The sequence below is a fragment of the Ambystoma mexicanum genome, chromosome 6p (genome assembly GCF_040938575.1).
Source record: "Ambystoma mexicanum isolate Mex_15411 chromosome 6p, UKY_AmexF1_1, whole genome shotgun sequence".
Taxonomy (NCBI): domain Eukaryota; kingdom Metazoa; phylum Chordata; class Amphibia; order Caudata; family Ambystomatidae; genus Ambystoma; species Ambystoma mexicanum.
In genome coordinates, this window is record NC_090935.1 from 1,554,641,856 (window position 1) to 1,554,663,753 (window position 21,898).

The following is a 21,898-nucleotide window of genomic DNA, read 5'->3' on the forward strand; positions in this document are numbered from 1 at the left end:
GAGACCCTTCCTATGGCATGAGATGTGATATCCAACTCCTTGCCATTCAAATCCTGAGACCCTTCCTATAGCATGAGAAGGGATATCCAACTCCTTCCCAATCCAATCCTGAGACCCTTCCGATAGCAGCGACGTGATATCTCAATGCTTCTACCAAACCTGAGACCCTTCCTTTAGCATGAGATGTGATATCCAAATCCTTCACATTCCAATCCTGAGACCCTTCCTATAGCATGAGATGTGATATCTCAATGCTTCTAATACCAAACCTGAGATCCTTCCTATAACATGAGATGTGATATCCAATTCCTTCCCATTCCAAACCTGAGACCCTTCCTATTGGATGAGATGTGATATCCAACTCCTTCCCATTCCAACCCTGAGACCCTTCCTTTAGCATGAGATGTGATATCTCAATGCTTATACCAAATCTGTGACCCTTCCTATAGCATGAGATGTGATATCCAATTCCTTCCCATTCCAATCCTGAGACCCTTCCTATAGCATGAGATGTGATATCTCAATGCTTATACCAAACCTGAGAGCCTACCTATAACATGAGATGTGATATCCAAGTCTATCCCATTCCAATCCTTAGACCCTTCCTACAGCATGCGATGTGATATCTCAATAATTCTAATACCAAACCAGAGACTCTTCCTATAACATGAGATGGGATATCCAACTCCTTCCCATTCCAATCCTGAGCCGCTTCCGATAGCAGAGATGTGATATCTCAATGCTTATACCAAACCTGAGACCCTTCCTATAACATGAGATGTGATATCCAACTCCTTCCCGTTCCAAACCTGAGACACTAACTATAGCATATGTGATATCCAACTCCTTCCCATTCCAAACATGAGACCCTTCCTATAGCAAGAAAGTAATATCCAACTCCTACCCATTCCAATCCTGAGACCCTTCCTATAGCAAGAGATGTGATATCCAAATCCTTCCCATTCCAATCCTGAGACCCTTCCTATAACATGAGATGTGATATCCAACTCCTTCCCATTCCAACCTGAGACACTTCCTATAGCATGAGAAGGGATATCCAACTCCTTCCCAATCCAATCCTGAGACACTTCCGATAGCAGAGATGTGATATCTCAATGCTTATACCAAACCTGAGACCCTTCCTATGGCATGAGATGTGATATCCAACTCCTTGCCATTCAAATCCTGAGACCCTTCCTATAGCATGAGAAGGGATATCCAACTCCTTCCCAATCCAATCCTGAGACCCTTCCGATAGCAGCGACGTGATATCTCAATGCTTCTACCAAACCTGAGACCCTTCCTTTAGCATGAGATGTGATATCCAAATCCTTCACATTCCAATCCTGAGACCCTTCCTATAGCATGAGATGTGATATCTCAATGCTTCTAATACCAAACCTGAGATCCTTCCTATAACATGAGATGTGATATCCAATTCCTTCCCATTCCAAACCTGAGACCCTTCCTATTGGATGACATGTGATATCCAACTCCTTCCCATTCCAACCTTGAGACCCTTCCTATAGCATGAGATGTGATGTCTCAATGCTTCTAATACCAAACCTGAGATCCTTCCTATAACATGAGATGTGATATCCAACTCCTTCTATTCCAATCCTGAGACCCGTCCTATAGCATGAGATGTGATATCTCAAGGCTTATACCAAACCTGAGACCCTTCCTATAGCATGAGATGTGATATCCAACTGCTTCCCATTCCAATCCTGAGACCCTTCCTATAGCATGCAATATGATATCTCAATGATTCTAATAACAAACCTGAGACCCGTCCTATAGCATGAGATATGATATCCAAGTCCTTCGCATTCCAATCCTGAGACCCTTCCTATAACATGAAATGTGATATCCAACTCCTTCCCATTCCAACCTGAGACCATTCCTATAACATGAGATGGGATATCCAACTTCTTCCAAATCCAATACTGATACCCTTCCGATAGCATGAGATGTGATATCCCAATGCTTCTACTAAACCTGAGACCCATACTATGGCATGAGATGTGATATCAAACTCCTTCCCATTCCAATCCTGAGACCCTTCCTGTAGCTTGAGGTGTGATATCCAACTCCTTCCCATTCCAATTCTGAGACCCTTCTTATACCATGAGACTTGATATCTCAATGCTTCTAATATTAAACCTGAGACCCGTCCTATAACATGAGATGTGATATCCAAATCCTTCCCCTTCCAAACCTTAGACCCTTCCTTTATCATGAGATGTGATATCCAACTCCTTCCCATTCCAATCCTGAGACCCTTCCGATATCATGAGATTTGTTATCTCAATGCTTCTAATATCAAACTTGAGACCCTCCCTATAGCATGAGATGTGACATCCAAGTCCTTCCCATTCCAATCCTGAGACCCTTCCTATAGCATGAGATGTGATATCTCTATGCTTCTAATACCAAACCTGAGACCCTTCCTATAACATGAGATGGGATATCCAACTCCTTCCCATTCCAATCCTGAGACCTTTCCGATAGCAGAGATGTGATATCTCAATGCTTATACCAAACCTGAGAACCTTCCTATGGCCTGAGATGTCATATACAACTCCTTCCCATTCCAATCCTGAGACCCTTCCTTTAGCATGAGATGTGATATCTCAATGCTTATACCAAATCTGAGACCCTTCCTATAGCATGAGATGTGATATCCAATTCCTTCCCATTCCAATCCTGAGACCCTTCCTATAGCATGAGATGTGATATCTCAATGCTTATACCAAACCTGAGAGCCTACCTATAACATGAGATGTGATATCCAAGTCTATCCCATTCCAATCCTTAGACCCTTCCTACAGCATGCGATGTGATATCTCAATAATTCTAATACCAAACCAGAGACTCTTCCTATAACATGAGATGGGATATCCAACTCCTTCCCATTCCAATCCTGAGCCGCTTCCGATAGCAGAGATGTGATATCTCAATGCTTATACCAAACCTGAGACCCTTCCTATAACATGAGATGTGATATCCAACTCCTTCCCGTTCCAAACCTGAGACACTAACTATAGCATATGTGATATCCAACTCCTTCCCATTCCAAACATGAGACCCTTCCTATAGCAAGAAAGTAATATCCAACTCCTACCCATTCCAATCCTGAGACCCTTCCTATAGCAAGAGATGTGATATCCAAATCCTTCCCATTCCAATCCTGAGACCCTTCCTATAACATGAGATGTGATATCCAACTCCTTCCCATTCCAACCTGAGACACTTCCTATAGCATGAGAAGGGATATCCAACTCCTTCCCAATCCAATCCTGAGACCCTTCCGATAGCAGAGATGTGATATCTCAATGCTTATACCAAACCTGAGTCCCTTCCTATGGCATGAGATGTGATATCCAACTCCTTGCCATTCAAATCCTGAGACCCTTCCTATAGCATGAGAAGGGATATCCAACTCCTTCCCAATCCAATCCTGAGACCCTTCCGATAGCAGCGACGTGATATCTCAATGCTTCTACCAAACCTGAGACCCTTCCTTTAGCATGAGATGTGATATCCAAATCCTTCACATTCCAATCCTGAGACCCTTCCTATAGCATGAGATGTGATATCTCAATGCTTCTAATACCAAACCTGAGATCCTTCCTATAACATGAGATGTGATATCGAATTCCTTCCCATTCCAAACCTGAGACCCTTCCTATTGGATGAGATGTGATATCCAACTCCTTCCCATTCCAACCTTGAGACCCTTCCTATAGCATGAGATGTGATGTCTCAATGCTTCTAATACCAAACCTGAGATCCTTCCTATAACATGAGATGTGATATCCAACTCCTTCCATTCCAATCCTGAGACCCGTCCTATAGCATGAGATGTGATATCTCAAGGCTTATACCAAACCTGAGACCCTTCCTATAGCATGAGATGTGATATCCAACTGCTTCCCATTCCAATCCTGAGACCCTTCCTATAGCATGAGATGTGATATCTCAATGCTTCTAATACCAAACCTGAGATCCTTCCTCTAACATGAAATGTGATATCCAACTCCTTCCCTTTCCAAACCTAAGAGCCTATCTATAGCATGAGATGTGATATCCAAGTCCTTCACATTCCAACCCTTAGACCCTTCCTACAGCATGCAATATGATATCTCAATGATTCTAATAACAAACCTGAGACCCGTCCTATAACATGAGATGGGATATCCAACTCCTTCCCATTCCAATCCTGAGACACTTCCGATAGCAGAGATGTGATATCTCAATGCTTATACCAAACCTGAGACCCTTCCTATAACATGAGATGTGATATCCAAATCCTTCCCGTTCCAAACCTGAGACCCTTCCTTTAGCATGAGATGTGATATCCAGCTCCTTCCCATTCCAATCCTGAGACACTTCCGATAGCATGAGATGTGATATCTTAATGCTTCTAATATCAAAACTGAGACCCTCCCTATAGCATGATATGTGATATCTAAGTCCTTCCCATTCCAATCCTGAGACCCTCCCTATAGCATGAGATGTGATATCCAACTCCTTCCCATTCCAATCCTGAGACCCTTCCTATAGCATGAGATATGATATCTCAATACTTCTAATACCAAACGTGAGATCCTTCCGATAACATGAGATGTGATATCCAAATCCTTCCCCTTCCAAACCTGAGACCCTCCCTTTAGCATGAAATGTGATATCCAACTCCTTCCTATTCCAATCCTGAGACTCTTCTGATAGCATGAGATGTGATATCTCAATGCTTCTAATACCAAACCTGAGATCCTTCCGATAGCATGAGATGTGATATCTCAATGCTTCTAATACCAAACCTGAGATCCTTCCTATAACATGAGATGTGATATCCAAATCCTTCCCCTTCCAAACCTGAGACCCTCCCTTTAGCATGAGATGTGATATCTAACTCCTTCCCATTCCATTCCTGAGACCCTTCTGATAGCATGAGATGTGATATCTCAATGCCTCTAATACCAAACCTGAGATCCTACCTCTAACATGAAATGAGATATCCAACTCTTTCCCCTTCCAAACCTGAGAGCCTTCCTATAGCATGAGATGTGATATCCAAGTCCTTCCCATTCCAATACTGAGACCCTTCCTATAGCTTGAGATGTGATATCCAACTCCTTCCCATTCCAATTCTGAGACCCTTCCTATAGCATGAGATGTGATATCTCAATGCTTATACCAAACCTGAGAGCCTACCTATAACATGAGATGTGATATCCAAGTCCATCCCATTCCAATCCTTAGACCCTTCCTACAGCATGCGATGTGATATCTCAATGATTCTAATACCAAACCAGAGACTCTTCCTATAACATGAGATGGGATATCCAACTCCTTCCCATTCCAATTCTGAGACCCTTCCTATACTATGAGACTTGATATCTCAATGCTTCTAATACCAAACCTGAGACCCGTAATATAACATGAGATGTGATATCCAAATCCTTCCCCTTCCAAACCTTAGACCCTTCCTTTATCATGAGATGTGATATCCAACTCCTTCCCATTCCAATCCTGAGACCCTTCCGATATCATGAGATGTGATATCTCAAAGCTTCTAATATCAAACTTGAGACCCTCCCTATAGCATGAGATGTGATATCCAAGTCCTTCCCATTCCAATCCTGAGACCCTTCCTATAGCATGAGATGTGATATCTCAATGCTTCTAATACCAAACCTGAGACCCTTCCTATAACATGAGATGGGAATATCCAACTCCTTCCCATTCCAATCTTGAGACCCTTCCGATAGCAGAGATGTGATATCTCAATGCTTATACCAAACCTGAGATCCTTCCTATAACATGAGATGTGATATCCAACTCCTTCCCATTCCAATCCTGAGACACTTCCTATAGCATGAGATGTGATATCTCACTGCTTATACCAAACCTGAGACACTTCCCATAGCAGGAGATGTGATATCCAACTCCTTCCCATTCCAATCCTCAGACCCTTCCTATAGCATGAGATGTGATATCTCAATGCTTCTAATGTCAAACTTGAGACCCTACCTATAGAATGAGATGTGATATCCAAGTCCTTCCCATTCCAATCCTGAGACACTTCCTATAGCATGAGATGTGATATCTCAATGCTTCTAATACCAAACTTGAGACTCTTCCTATAACATGAGATGGGATATCCAACTCCTTCCCATTCCAATCCTGAGACCCTTTTGATAGCAGAGATGTGATATCTCAATGTTTATACCAAACCTGAGACCCTTCCTACGGCATGAGATGTCATATTCAACTCCTTCCCATTCCAATCCTGAGACCCTTCCTATAGCATGAGATTTGATATCCAACTCCTTCCCATTCCAATCCTGAGACCCTTCCTATAGCATGAGATGTGATGTCTCAATGCTTCTAATACCAAACCTGAGATCCTTCCTATAACATGAGATCTGATATCCAACTCCTTCCATTCCAATCCTGAGACCCTTCCTATAGCATGAGATGTGATATCTCAATGCTTATACCAAACCTGAGACCCTTCCTATAGCATGAGATGTGATATCCAACTCCTTCCCATTCCAATCCTGAGACCCTTCCTATAGCATGAGATGTGATATCTCAATGCTTCTAATACCAAACCTGAGATCCTTCCTCTAACATGAAATGTGAGATCCAACTCCTTCCCTTTCCAAACCTAAGAGCCTATCTATAGCATGAGATGTGATATCCAAGTCCTTCACATTCCAACCCTTAGACCCTTCCTACAGCATGCAATATGATATCTCAATGATTCCAATAACAAACCTGAGACCCGTCCTATAACATGAGTAGGGATATCCAACTCCTTCCCATTCCAATCCTGAGACACTTCCGATAGCAGAGATGTGATATCTCAATGTTTATTCCAAACCTGAGACCCTTCCTATAACATGAGATGTGATATCCAACTCCTTCCCGTTCCAAACCTGAGACCCTTCCTTTAGCATGAGATGTGATATCCAGCTCCTTCCCATTCCAATCCTGAGACACTTCCGATAGCATGAGATGTGATATCTCAATGCTTCTACCAAACCTGAGACCCTTCCTTTAGCATGAGATGTGATATCCAACTCCTTCCCATTCCAACCTTGAGACCCTTCCTATAGCATGAGATGTGATGTCTCAATGCTTCTAATACCAAACCTGAGATCCTTCCTATAACATGAGATGTGATATCTCAATGCTTCTAATACCAAACCTGAGATCCTTCCTATAACATGAGATGTGATATCCAATTCCTTCCCATTCCAAACCTGAGACCCTTCCTATTGGATGACATGTGATATCCAACTCCTTCCCATTCCAACCTTGAGACCCTTCCTATAGCATGAGATGTGATGTCTCAATGCTTCTAATACCAAACCTGAGATCCTTCCTATAACATGAGATGTGATATCCAGCTCCTTCCCATTCCAATCCTGAGACACTTCCGATAGCATGAGATGTGATATCTCAATGCTTCTACCAAACCTGAGACCCTTCCTTTAGCATGAGATGTGATATCCAACTCCTTCCCATTCCAACCTTGAGACCCTTCCTATAGCATGAGATGTGATGTCTCAATGCTTCTAATACCAAACCTGAGATCCTTCCTATAACATGAGATGTGATATCTCAATGCTTCTAATACCAAACCTGAGATCCTTCCTATAACATGAGATGTGATATCCAATTCCTTCCCATTCCAAACCTGAGACCCTTCCTATTGGATGACATGTGATATCCAACTCCTTCCCATTCCAACCTTGAGACCCTTCCTATAGCATGAGATGTGATGTCTCAATGCTTCTAATACCAAACCTGAGATCCTTCCTATAACATGAGATGTGATATCCAACTCCTTCTATTCCAATCCTGAGACCCGTCCTATAGCATGAGATGTGATATCTCAAGGCTTATACCAAACCTGAGACCCTTCCTATAGCATGAGATGTGATATCCAACTGCTTCCCATTCCAATCCTGAGACCCTTCCTATAGAATGCAATATGATATCTCAATGATTCTAATAACAAACCTGAGACCCGTCCTATAGCATGAGATATGATATCCAAGTCCTTCGCATTCCAATCCTGAGACCCTTCCTATAACATGAAATGTGATATCCAACTCCTTCCCATTCCAACCTGAGACCATTCCTATAACATGAGATGGGATATCCAACTTCTTCCAAATCCAATACTGATACCCTTCCGATAGCATGAGATGTGATATCCCAATGCTTCTACTAAACCTGAGACCCATACTATGGCATGAGATGTGATATCAAACTCCTTCCCATTCCAATCCTGAGACCCTTCCTGTAGCTTGAGGTGTGATATCCAACTCCTTCCCATTCCAATTCTGAGACCCTTCTTATACCATGAGACTTGATATCTCAATGCTTCTAATATTAAACCTGAGACCCGTCCTATAACATGAGATGTGATATCCAAATCCTTCCCCTTCCAAACCTTAGACCCTTCCTTTATCATGAGATGTGATATCCAACTCCTTCCCATTCCAATCCTGAGACCCTTCCGATATCATGAGATTTGTTATCTCAATGCTTCAAATATCAAACTTGAGACCCTCCCTATAGCATGAGATGTGACATCCAAGTTCTTCCCATTCCAATCCTGAGACCCTTCCTATAGCATGAGATGTGATATCTCTATGCTTCTAATACCAAACCTGAGACCCTTCCTATAACATGAGATGGGATATCCAACTCCTTCCCATTCCAATCCTGAGACCTTTCCGATAGCAGAGATGTGATATCTCAATGCTTATACCAAACCTGAGAACCTTCCTATGGCCTGAGATGTCATATACAACTCCTTCCCATTCCAATCCTGAGACCCTTCCTTTAGCATGAGATGTGATATCTCAATGCTTATACCAAATCTGAGACCCTTCCTATAGCATGAGATGTGATATCCAATTCCTTCCCATTCCAATCCTGAGACCCTTCCTATAGCATGAGATGTGATATCTCAATGCTTATACCAAACCTGAGAGCCTACCTATAACATGAGATGTGATATCCAAGTCTATCCCATTCCAATCCTTAGACCCTTCCTACAGCATGCGATGTGATATCTCAATAATTCTAATACCAAACCAGAGACTCTTCCTATAACATGAGATGGGATATCCAACTCCTTCCCATTCCAATCCTGAGCCGCTTCCGATAGCAGAGATGTGATATCTCAATGCTTATACCAAACCTGAGACCCTTCCTATAACATGAGATGTGATATCCAACTCCTTCCCGTTCCAAACCTGAGACACTAACTATAGCATATGTGATATCCAACTCCTTCCCATTCCAAACATGAGACCCTTCCTATAGCAAGAAAGTAATATCCAACTCCTACCCATTCCAATCCTGAGACCCTTCCTATAGCAAGAGATGTGATATCCAAATCCTTCCCATTCCAATCCTGAGACCCTTCCTATAACATGAGATGTGATATCCAACTCCTTCCCATTCCAACCTGAGACACTTCCTATAGCATGAGAAGGGATATCCAACTCCTTCCCAATCCAATCCTGAGACCCTTCCGATAGCAGAGATGTGATATCTCAATGCTTATACCAAACCTGAGTCCCTTCCTATGGCATGAGATGTGATATCCAACTCCTTGCCATTCAAATCCTGAGACCCTTCCTATAGCATGAGAAGGGATATCCAACTCCTTCCCAATCCAATCCTGAGACCCTTCCGATAGCAGCGACGTGATATCTCAATGCTTCTACCAAACCTGAGACCCTTCCTTTAGCATGAGATGTGATATCCAAATCCTTCACATTCCAATCCTGAGACCCTTCCTATAGCATGAGATGTGATATCTCAATGCTTCTAATACCAAACCTGAGATCCTTCCTATAACATGAGATGTGATATCGAATTCCTTCCCATTCCAAACCTGAGACCCTTCCTATTGGATGAGATGTGATATCCAACTCCTTCCCATTCCAACCTTGAGACCCTTCCTATAGCATGAGATGTGATGTCTCAATGCTTCTAATACCAAACCTGAGATCCTTCCTATAACATGAGATGTGATATCCAACTCCTTCCATTCCAATCCTGAGACCCGTCCTATAGCATGAGATGTGATATCTCAAGGCTTATACCAAACCTGAGACCCTTCCTATAGCATGAGATGTGATATCCAACTGCTTCCCATTCCAATCCTGAGACCCTTCCTATAGCATGAGATGTGATATCTCAATGCTTCTAATACCAAACCTGAGATCCTTCCTCTAACATGAAATGTGATATCCAACTCCTTCCCTTTCCAAACCTAAGAGCCTATCTATAGCATGAGATGTGATATCCAAGTCCTTCACATTCCAACCCTTAGACCCTTCCTACAGCATGCAATATGATATCTCAATGATTCTAATAACAAACCTGAGACCCGTCCTATAACATGAGATGGGATATCCAACTCCTTCCCATTCCAATCCTGAGACACTTCCGATAGCAGAGATGTGATATCTCAATGCTTATACCAAACCTGAGACCCTTCCTATAACATGAGATGTGATATCCAAATCCTTCCCGTTCCAAACCTGAGACCCTTCCTTTAGCATGAGATGTGATATCCAGCTCCTTCCCATTCCAATCCTGAGACACTTCCGATAGCATGAGATGTGATATCTCAATGCTTCTAATATCAAAACTGAGACCCTCCCTATAGCATGATATGTGATATCTAAGTCCTTCCCATTCCAATCCTGAGACCCTCCCTATAGCATGAGATGTGATATCCAACTCCTTCCCATTCCAATCCTGAGACCCTTCCTATAGCATGAGATATGATATCTCAATACTTCTAATACCAAACGTGAGATCCTTCCGATAACATGAGATGTGATATCCAAATCCTTCCCCTTCCAAACCTGAGACCCTCCCTTTAGCATGAAATGTGATATCCAACTCCTTCCTATTCCAATCCTGAGACTCTTCTGATAGCATGAGATGTGATATCTCAATGCTTCTAATACCAAACCTGAGATCCTTCCGATAGCATGAGATGTGATATCTCAATGCTTCTAATACCAAACCTGAGATCCTTCCTATAACATGAGATGTGATATCCAAATCCTTCCCCTTCCAAACCTGAGACCCTCCCTTTAGCATGAGATGTGATATCTAACTCCTTCCCATTCCATTCCTGAGACCCTTCTGATAGCATGAGATGTGATATCTCAATGCCTCTAATACCAAACCTGAGATCCTACCTCTAACATGAAACGAGATATCCAACTCTTTCCCCTTCCAAACCTGAGAGCCTTCCTATAGCATGAGATGTGATATCCAAGTCCTTCCCATTCCAATACTGAGACCCTTCCTATAGCTTGAGATGTGATATCCAACTCCTTCCCATTCCAATTCTGAGACCCTTCCTATAGCATGAGATGTGATATCTCAATGCTTATACCAAACCTGAGAGCCTACCTATAACATGAGATGTGATATCCAAGTCCATCCCATTCCAATCCTTAGACCCTTCCTACAGCATGCGATGTGATATCTCAATGATTCTAATACCAAACCAGAGACTCTTCCTATAACATGAGATGGGATATCCAACTCCTTCCCATTCCAATTCTGAGACCCTTCCTATACTATGAGACTTGATATCTCAATGCTTCTAATACCAAACCTGAGACCCGTAATATAACATGAGATGTGATATCCAAATCCTTCCCCTTCCAAACCTTAGACCCTTCCTTTATCATGAGATGTGATATCCAACTCCTTCCCATTCCAATCCTGAGACCCTTCCGATATCATGAGATGTGATATCTCAAAGCTTCTAATATCAAACTTGAGACCCTCCCTATAGCATGAGATGTGATATCCAAGTCCTTCCCATTCCAATCCTGAGACCCTTCCTATAGCATGAGATGTGATATCTCAATGCTTCTAATACCAAACCTGAGACCCTTCCTATAACATGAGATGGGAATATCCAACTCCTTCCCATTCCAATCTTGAGACCCTTCCGATAGCAGAGATGTGATATCTCAATGCTTATACCAAACCTGAGATCCTTCCTATAACATGAGATGTGATATCCAACTCCTTCCCATTCCAATCCTGAGACACTTCCTATAGCATGAGATGTGATATCTCACTGCTTATACCAAACCTGAGACCCTTCCCATAGCAGGAGATGTGATATCCAACTCCTTCCCATTCCAATCCTCAGACCCTTCCTATAACATGAGATGTGATATCCAACTCCTTCCCGTTCCAAACCTGAGACACTAACTATAGCATATGTGATATCCAACTCCTTCCCATTCCAATCCTGAGACCCTTCCTTTAGCATGAGATGTGATATCTCAATGCTTATACCAAATCTGAGACCCTTCCTATAGCATGAGATGTGATATCCAATTCCTTCCCATTCCAATCCTGTGACCCTTCCTATAGCATGAGATGTGATATCTCAATGCTTATAGCAAACCTGAGAAGCTACCTATAACATGAGATGTGATATCCAAGTCCATCCCATTCCAATCCTTAGACCCTTCCTACAGCATGCTATGTGATATCTCAATGAGTCTAATACCAAACCAGAGACTCTTCCTATAACATGAGATGGGATATCCAACTCCTTCCCATTCCAATCCTGAGCCGCTTCCGATAGCAGAGATGTGATATCTCAATGCTTATACCAAACCTGAGACCCTTCCTATAACATGAGATGTGATATCCAACTCCTTCCCGTTCCAAACCTGAGACACTAACTATAGCATATGTGATATCCAACTCCTTCCCATTCCAAACATGAGACCCTTCCTATAGCAAGAAAGTAATATCCAACTCCTACCCATTCCAATCCTGAGACCCTTCCTATAGCAAGAGATGTGATATCCAAATCCTTCCCATTCCAATCCTGAGACCCTTCCTATAACATGAGATGTGATATCCAACTCCTTCCCATTCCAACCTGAGACACTTCCTATAGCATGAGAAGGGATATCCAACTCCTTCCCAATCCAATCCTGAGACCCTTCCGATAGCAGAGATGTGATATCTCAATGCTTATACCAAACCTGAGACCCTTCCTATGGCATGAGATGTGATATCCAACTCCTTGCCATTCAAATCCTGAGACCCTTCCTATAGCATGAGAAGGGATATCCAACTCCTTCCCAATCCAATCCTGAGACCCTTCCGATAGCAGCGACGTGATATCTCAATGCTTCTACCAAACCTGAGACCCTTCCTTTAGCATGAGATGTGATATCCAAATCCTTCACATTCCAATCCTGAGACCCTTCCTATAGCATGAGATGTGATATCTCAATGCTTCTAATACCAAACCTGAGATCCTTCCTATAACATGAGATGTGATATCCAATTCCTTCCCATTCCAAACCTGAGACCCTTCCTATTGGATGAGATGTGATATCCAACTCCTTCCCATTCCAACCCTGAGACCCTTCCTTTAGCATGAGATGTGATATCTCAATGCTTATACCAAATCTGTGACCCTTCCTATAGCATGAGATGTGATATCCAATTCCTTCCCATTCCAATCCTGAGACCCTTCCTATAGCATGAGATGTGATATCTCAATGCTTATACCAAACCTGAGAGCCTACCTATAACATGAGATGTGATATCCAAGTCTATCCCATTCCAATCCTTAGACCCTTCCTACAGCATGCGATGTGATATCTCAATAATTCTAATACCAAACCAGAGACTCTTCCTATAACATGAGATGGGATATCCAACTCCTTCCCATTCCAATCCTGAGCCGCTTCCGATAGCAGAGATGTGATATCTCAATGCTTATACCAAACCTGAGACCCTTCCTATAACATGAGATGTGATATCCAACTCCTTCCCGTTCCAAACCTGAGACACTAACTATAGCATATGTGATATCCAACTCCTTCCCATTCCAAACATGAGACCCTTCCTATAGCAAGAAAGTAATATCCAACTCCTACCCATTCCAATCCTGAGACCCTTCCTATAGCAAGAGATGTGATATCCAAATCCTTCCCATTCCAATCCTGAGACCCTTCCTATAACATGAGATGTGATATCCAACTCCTTCCCATTCCAACCTGAGACACTTCCTATAGCATGAGAAGGGATATCCAACTCCTTCCCAATCCAATCCTGAGACACTTCCGATAGCAGAGATGTGATATCTCAATGCTTATACCAAACCTGAGACCCTTCCTATGGCATGAGATGTGATATCCAACTCCTTGCCATTCAAATCCTGAGACCCTTCCTATAGCATGAGAAGGGATATCCAACTCCTTCCCAATCCAATCCTGAGACCCTTCCGATAGCAGCGACGTGATATCTCAATGCTTCTACCAAACCTGAGACCCTTCCTTTAGCATGAGATGTGATATCCAAATCCTTCACATTCCAATCCTGAGACCCTTCCTATAGCATGAGATGTGATATCTCAATGCTTCTAATACCAAACCTGAGATCCTTCCTATAACATGAGATGTGATATCCAATTCCTTCCCATTCCAAACCTGAGACCCTTCCTATTGGATGACATGTGATATCCAACTCCTTCCCATTCCAACCTTGAGACCCTTCCTATAGCATGAGATGTGATGTCTCAATGCTTCTAATACCAAACCTGAGATCCTTCCTATAACATGAGATGTGATATCCAACTCCTTCTATTCCAATCCTGAGACCCGTCCTATAGCATGAGATGTGATATCTCAAGGCTTATACCAAACCTGAGACCCTTCCTATAGCATGAGATGTGATATCCAACTGCTTCCCATTCCAATCCTGAGACCCTTCCTATAGCATGCAATATGATATCTCAATGATTCTAATAACAAACCTGAGACCCGTCCTATAGCATGAGATATGATATCCAAGTCCTTCGCATTCCAATCCTGAGACCCTTCCTATAACATGAAATGTGATATCCAACTCCTTCCCATTCCAACCTGAGACCATTCCTATAACATGAGATGGGATATCCAACTTCTTCCAAATCCAATACTGATACCCTTCCGATAGCATGAGATGTGATATCCCAATGCTTCTACTAAACCTGAGACCCATACTATGGCATGAGATGTGATATCAAACTCCTTCCCATTCCAATCCTGAGACCCTTCCTGTAGCTTGAGGTGTGATATCCAACTCCTTCCCATTCCAATTCTGAGACCCTTCTTATACCATGAGACTTGATATCTCAATGCTTCTAATATTAAACCTGAGACCCGTCCTATAACATGAGATGTGATATCCAAATCCTTCCCCTTCCAAACCTTAGACCCTTCCTTTATCATGAGATTTGATATCCAACTCCTTCCCATTCCAATCCTGAGACCCTTCCGATATCATGAGATTTGTTATCTCAATGCTTCTAATATCAAACTTGAGACCCTCCCTATAGCATGAGATGTGACATCCAAGTCCTTCCCATTCCAATCCTGAGACCCTTCCTATAGCATGAGATGTGATATCTCTATGCTTCTAATACCAAACCTGAGACCCTTCCTATAACATGAGATGGGATATCCAACTCCTTCCCATTCCAATCCTGAGACCTTTCCGATAGCAGAGATGTGATATCTCAATGCTTATACCAAACCTGAGAACCTTCCTATGGCCTGAGATGTCATATACAACTCCTTCCCATTCCAATCCTGAGACCCTTCCTTTAGCATGAGATGTGATATCTCAATGCTTATACCAAATCTGAGACCCTTCCTATAGCATGAGATGTGATATCCAATTCCTTCCCATTCCAATCCTGAGACCCTTCCTATAGCATGAGATGTGATATCTCAATGCTTATACCAAACCTGAGAGCCTACCTATAACATGAGATGTGATATCCAAGTCTATCCCATTCCAATCCTTAGACCCTTCCTACAGCATGCGATGTGATATCTCAATAATTCTAATACCAAACCAGAGACTCTTCCTATAACATGAGATGGGATATCCAACTCCTTCCCATTCCAATCCTGAGCCGCTTCCGATAGCAGAGATGTGATATCTCAATGCTTATACCAAACCTGAGACCCTTCCTATAACATGAGATGTGATATCCAACTCCTTCCCGTTCCAAACCTGAGACACTAACTATAGCATATGTGATATCCAACTCCTTCCCATTCAAAACATGAGACCCTTCCTATAGCAAGAAAGTAATATCCAACTCCTACCCATTCCAATCCTGAGACCCTTCCTATAGCAAGAGATGTGATATCCAAATCCTTCCCATTCCAATCCTGAGACCCTTCCTATAACATGAGATGTGATATCCAACTCCTTCCCATTCCAACCTGAGACACTTCCTATAGCATGAGAAGGGATATCCAACTCCTTCCCAATCCAATCCTGAGACCCTTCCGATAGCAGAGATGTGATATCTCAATGCTTATACCAAACCTGAGTCCCTTCCTATGGCATGAGATGTGATATCCAACTCCTTGCCATTCAAATCCTGAGACCCTTCCTATAGCATGAGAAGGGATATCCAACTCCTTCCCAATCCAATCCTGAGACCCTTCCGATAGCAGCGACGTGATATCTCAATGCTTCTACCAAACCTGAGACCCTTCCTTTAGCATGAGATGTGATATCCAAATCCTTCACATTCCAATCCTGAGACCCTTCCTATAGCATGAGATGTGATATCTTAATGCTTCTAATACCAAACCTGAGATCCTTCCTATAACATGAGATGTGATATCGAATTCCTTCCCATTCCAAACCTGAGACCCTTCCTATTGGATGAGATGTGATATCCAACTCCTTCCCATTCCAACCTTGAGACCCTTCCTATAGCATGAGATGTGATGTCTCAATGCTTCTAATACCAAACCTGAGATCCTTCCTATAACATGAGATGTGATATCCAACTCCTTCCATTCCAATCCTGAGACCCGTCCTATAGCATGAGATGTGATATCTCAAGGCTTATACCAAACCTGAGACCCTTCCTATAGCATGAGATGTGATATCCAACTGCTTCCCATTCCAATCCTGAGACCCTTCCTATAGCATGAGATGTGATATCTCAATGCTTCTAATACCAAACCTGAGATCCTTCCTCTAACATGAAATGTGATATCCAACTCCTTCCCTTTCCAAACCTAAGAGCCTATCTATAGCATGAGATGTGATATCCAAGTCCTTCACATTCCAACCCTTAGACCCTTCCTACAGCATGCAATATGATATCTCAATGATTCTAATAACAAACCTGAGACCCGTCCTATAACATGAGATGGGATATCCAACTCCTTCCCATTCCAATCCTGAGACACTTCCGATAGCAGAGATGTGATATCTCAATGCTTATACCAAACCTGAGACCCTTCCTATAACATGAGATGTGATATCCAAATCCTTCCCGTTCCAAACCTGAGACCCTTCCTTTAGCATGAGATGTGATATCCAGCTCCTTCCCATTCCAATCCTGAGACACTTCCGATAGCATGAGATGTGATATCTCAATGCTTCTAATATCAAAACTGAGACCCTCCCTATAGCATGATATGTGATATCTAAGTCCTTCCCATTCCAATCCTGAGACCCTCCCTATAGCATGAGATGTGATATCCAACTCCTTCCCATTCCAATCCTGAGACCCTTCCTATAGCATGAGATATGATATCTCAATACTTCTAATACCAAACGTGAGATCCTTCCGATAACATGAGATGTGATATCCAAATCCTTCCCCTTCCAAACCTGAGACCCTCCCTTTAGCATGAAATGTGATATCCAACTCCTTCCTATTCCAATCCTGAGACTCTTCTGATAGCATGAGATGTGATATCTCAATGCTTCTAATACCAAACCTGAGATCCTTCCGATAGCATGAGATGTGATATCTCAATGCTTCTAATACCAAACCTGAGATCCTTCCTATAACATGAGATGTGATATCCAAATCCTTCCCCTTCCAAACCTGAGACCCTCCCTTTAGCATGAGATGTGATATCTAACTCCTTCCCATTCCATTCCTGAGACCCTTCTGATAGCATGAGATGTGATATCTCAATGCCTCTAATACCAAACCTGAGATCCTACCTCTAACATGAAATGAGATATCCAACTCTTTCCCCTTCCAAACCTGAGAGCCTTCCTATAGCATGAGATGTGATATCCAAGTCCTTCCCATTCCAATACTGAGACCCTTCCTATAGCTTGAGATGTGATATCCAACTCCTTCCCATTCCAATTCTGAGACCCTTCCTATAGCATGAGATGTGATATCTCAATGCTTATACCAAACCTGAGAGCCTACCTATAACATGAGATGTGATATCCAAGTCCATCCCATTCCAATCCTTAGACCCTTCCTACAGCATGCGATGTGATATCTCAATGATTCTAATACCAAACCAGAGACTCTTCCTATAACATGAGATGGGATATCCAACTCCTTCCCATTCCAATTCTGAGACCCTTCCTATACTATGAGACTTGATATCTCAATGCTTCTAATACCAAACCTGAGACCCGTAATATAACATGAGATGTGATATCCAAATCCTTCCCCTTCCAAACCTTAGACCCTTCCTTTATCATGAGATGTGATATCCAACTCCTTCCCATTCCAATCCTGAGACCCTTCCGATATCATGAGATGTGATATCTCAAAGCTTCTAATATCAAACTTGAGACCCTCCCTATAGCATGAGATGTGATATCCAAGTCCTTCCCATTCCAATCCTGAGACCCTTCCTATAGCATGAGATGTGATATCTCAATGCTTCTAATACCAAACCTGAGACCCTTCCTATAACATGAGATGGGAATATCCAACTCCTTCCCATTCCAATCTTGAGACCCTTCCGATAGCAGAGATGTGATATCTCAATGCTTATACCAAACCTGAGATCCTTCCTATAACATGAGATGTGATATCCAACTCCTTCCCATTCCAATCCTGAGACACTTCCTATAGCATGAGATGTGATATCTCACTGCTTATACCAAACCTGAGACACTTCCCATAGCAGGAGATGTGATATCCAACTCCTTCCCATTCCAATCCTCAGACCCTTCCTATAGCATGAGATGTGATATCTCAATGCTTCTAATGTCAAACTTGAGACCCTACCTATAGAATGAGATGTGATATCCAAGTCCTTCCCATTCCAATCCTGAGACACTTCCTATAGCATGAGATGTGATATCTCAATGCTTCTAATACCAAACTTGAGACTCTTCCTATAACATGAGATGGGATATCCAACTCCTTCCCATTCCAATCCTGAGACCCTTTTGATAGCAGAGATGTGATATCTCAATGTTTATACCAAACCTGAGACCCTTCCTACGGCATGAGATGTCATATTCAACTCCTTCCCATTCCAATCCTGAGACCCTTCCTATAGCATGAGATTTGATATCCAACTCCTTCCCATTCCAATCCTGAGACCCTTCCTATAGCATGAGATGTGATGTCTCAATGCTTCTAATACCAAACCTGAGATCCTTCCTATAACATGAGATCTGATATCCAACTCCTTCCATTCCAATCCTGAGACCCTTCCTATAGCATGAGATGTGATATCTCAATGCTTATACCAAACCTGAGACCCTTCCTATAGCATGAGATGTGATATCCAACTCCTTCCCATTCCAATCCTGAGACCCTTCCTATAGCATGAGATGTGATATCTCAATGCTTCTAATACCAAACCTGAGATCCTTCCTCTAACATGAAATGTGAGATCCAACTCCTTCCCTTTCCAAACCTAAGAGCCTATCTATAGCATGAGATGTGATATCCAAGTCCTTCACATTCCAACCCTTAGACCCTTCCTACAGCATGCAATATGATATCTCAATGATTCCAATAACAAACCTGAGACCCGTCCTATAACATGAGTAGGGATATCCAACTCCTTCCCATTCCAATCCTGAGACACTTCCGATAGCAGAGATGTGATATCTCAATGTTTATTCCAAACCTGAGACCCTTCCTATAACATGAGATGTGATATCCAACTCCTTCCCGTTCCAAACCTGAGACCCTTCCTTTAGCATGAGATGTGATATCCAGCTCCTTCCCATTCCAATCCTGAGACACTTCCGATAGCATGAGATGTGATATCTCAATGCTTCTACCAAACCTGAGACCCTTCCTTTAGCATGAGATGTGATATCCAACTCCTTCCCATTCCAACCTTGAGACCCTTCCTATAGCATGAGATGTGATGTCTCAATGCTTCTAATACCAAACCTGAGATCCTTCCTATAACATGAGATGTGATATCTCAATGCTTCTAATACCAAACCTGAGATCCTTCCTATAACATGAGATGTGATATCCAATTCCTTCCCATTCCAAACCTGAGACCCTTCCTATTGGATGACATGTGATATCCAACTCCTTCCCATTCCAACCTTGAGACCCTTCCTATAGCATGAGATGTGATGTCTCAATGCTTCTAATACCAAACCTGAGATCCTTCCTATAACATGAGATGTGATATCCAGCTCCTTCCCATTCCAATCCTGAGACACTTCCGATAGCATGAGATGTGATATCTCAATGCTTATACCAAACCTGAGAACCTTCCTTTAGCATGAGATGTGATATCCAACTCCTTCCCATTCCAACCTTGAGACCCTTCCTATAGCATGAGATGTGATGTCTCAATGCTTCTAATACCAAACCTGAGATCCTTCCTATAACATGAGATGTGATATCTCAATGCTTCTAATACCAAACCTGAGATCCTTCCTATAACATGAGATGTGATATCCAATTCCTTCCCATTCCAAACCTGAGACCCTTCCTATTGGATGACATGTGATATCCAACTCCTTCCCATTCCAACCTTGAGACCCTTCCTATAGCATGAGATGTGATGTCTCAATGCTTCTAATACCAAACCTGAGATCCTTCCTATAACATGAGATGTGATATCCAACTCCTTCTATTCCAATCCTGAGACCCGTCCTATAGCATGAGATGTGATATCTCAAGGCTTATACCAAACCTGAGACCCTTCCTATAGCATGAGATGTGATATCCAACTGCTTCCCATTCCAATCCTGAGACCCTTCCTATAGCATGCAATATGATATCTCAATGATTCTAATAACAAACCTGAGACCCGTCCTATAGCATGAGATATGATATCCAAGTCCTTCGCATTCCAATCCTGAGACCCTTCCTATAACATGAAATGTGATATCCAACTCCTTCCCATTCCAACCTGAGACCATTCCTATAACATGAGATGGGATATCCAACTTCTTCCAAATCCAATACTGATACCCTTCCGATAGCATGAGATGTGATATCCCAATGCTTCTACTAAACCTGAGACCCATACTATGGCATGAGATGTGATATCAAACTCCTTCCCATTCCAATCCTGAGACCCTTCCTGTAGCTTGAGGTGTGATATCCAACTCCTTCCCATTCCAATTCTGAGACCCTTCTTATACCATGAGACTTGATATCTCAATGCTTCTAATATTAAACCTGAGACCCGTCCTATAACATGAGATGTGATATCCAAATCCTTCCCCTTCCAAACCTTAGACCCTTCCTTTATCATGAGATGTGATATCCAACTCCTTCCCATTCCAATCCTGAGACCCTTCCGATATCATGAGATTTGTTATCTCAATGCTTCAAATATCAAACTTGAGACCCTCCCTATAGCATGAGATGTGACATCCAAGTCCTTCCCATTCCAATCCTGAGACCCTTCCTATAGCATGAGATGTGATATCTCTATGCTTCTAATACCAAACCTGAGACCCTTCCTATAACATGAGATGGGATATCCAACTCCTTCCCATTCCAATCCTGAGACCTTTCCGATAGCAGAGATGTGATATCTCAATGCTTATACCAAACCTGAGAACCTTCCTA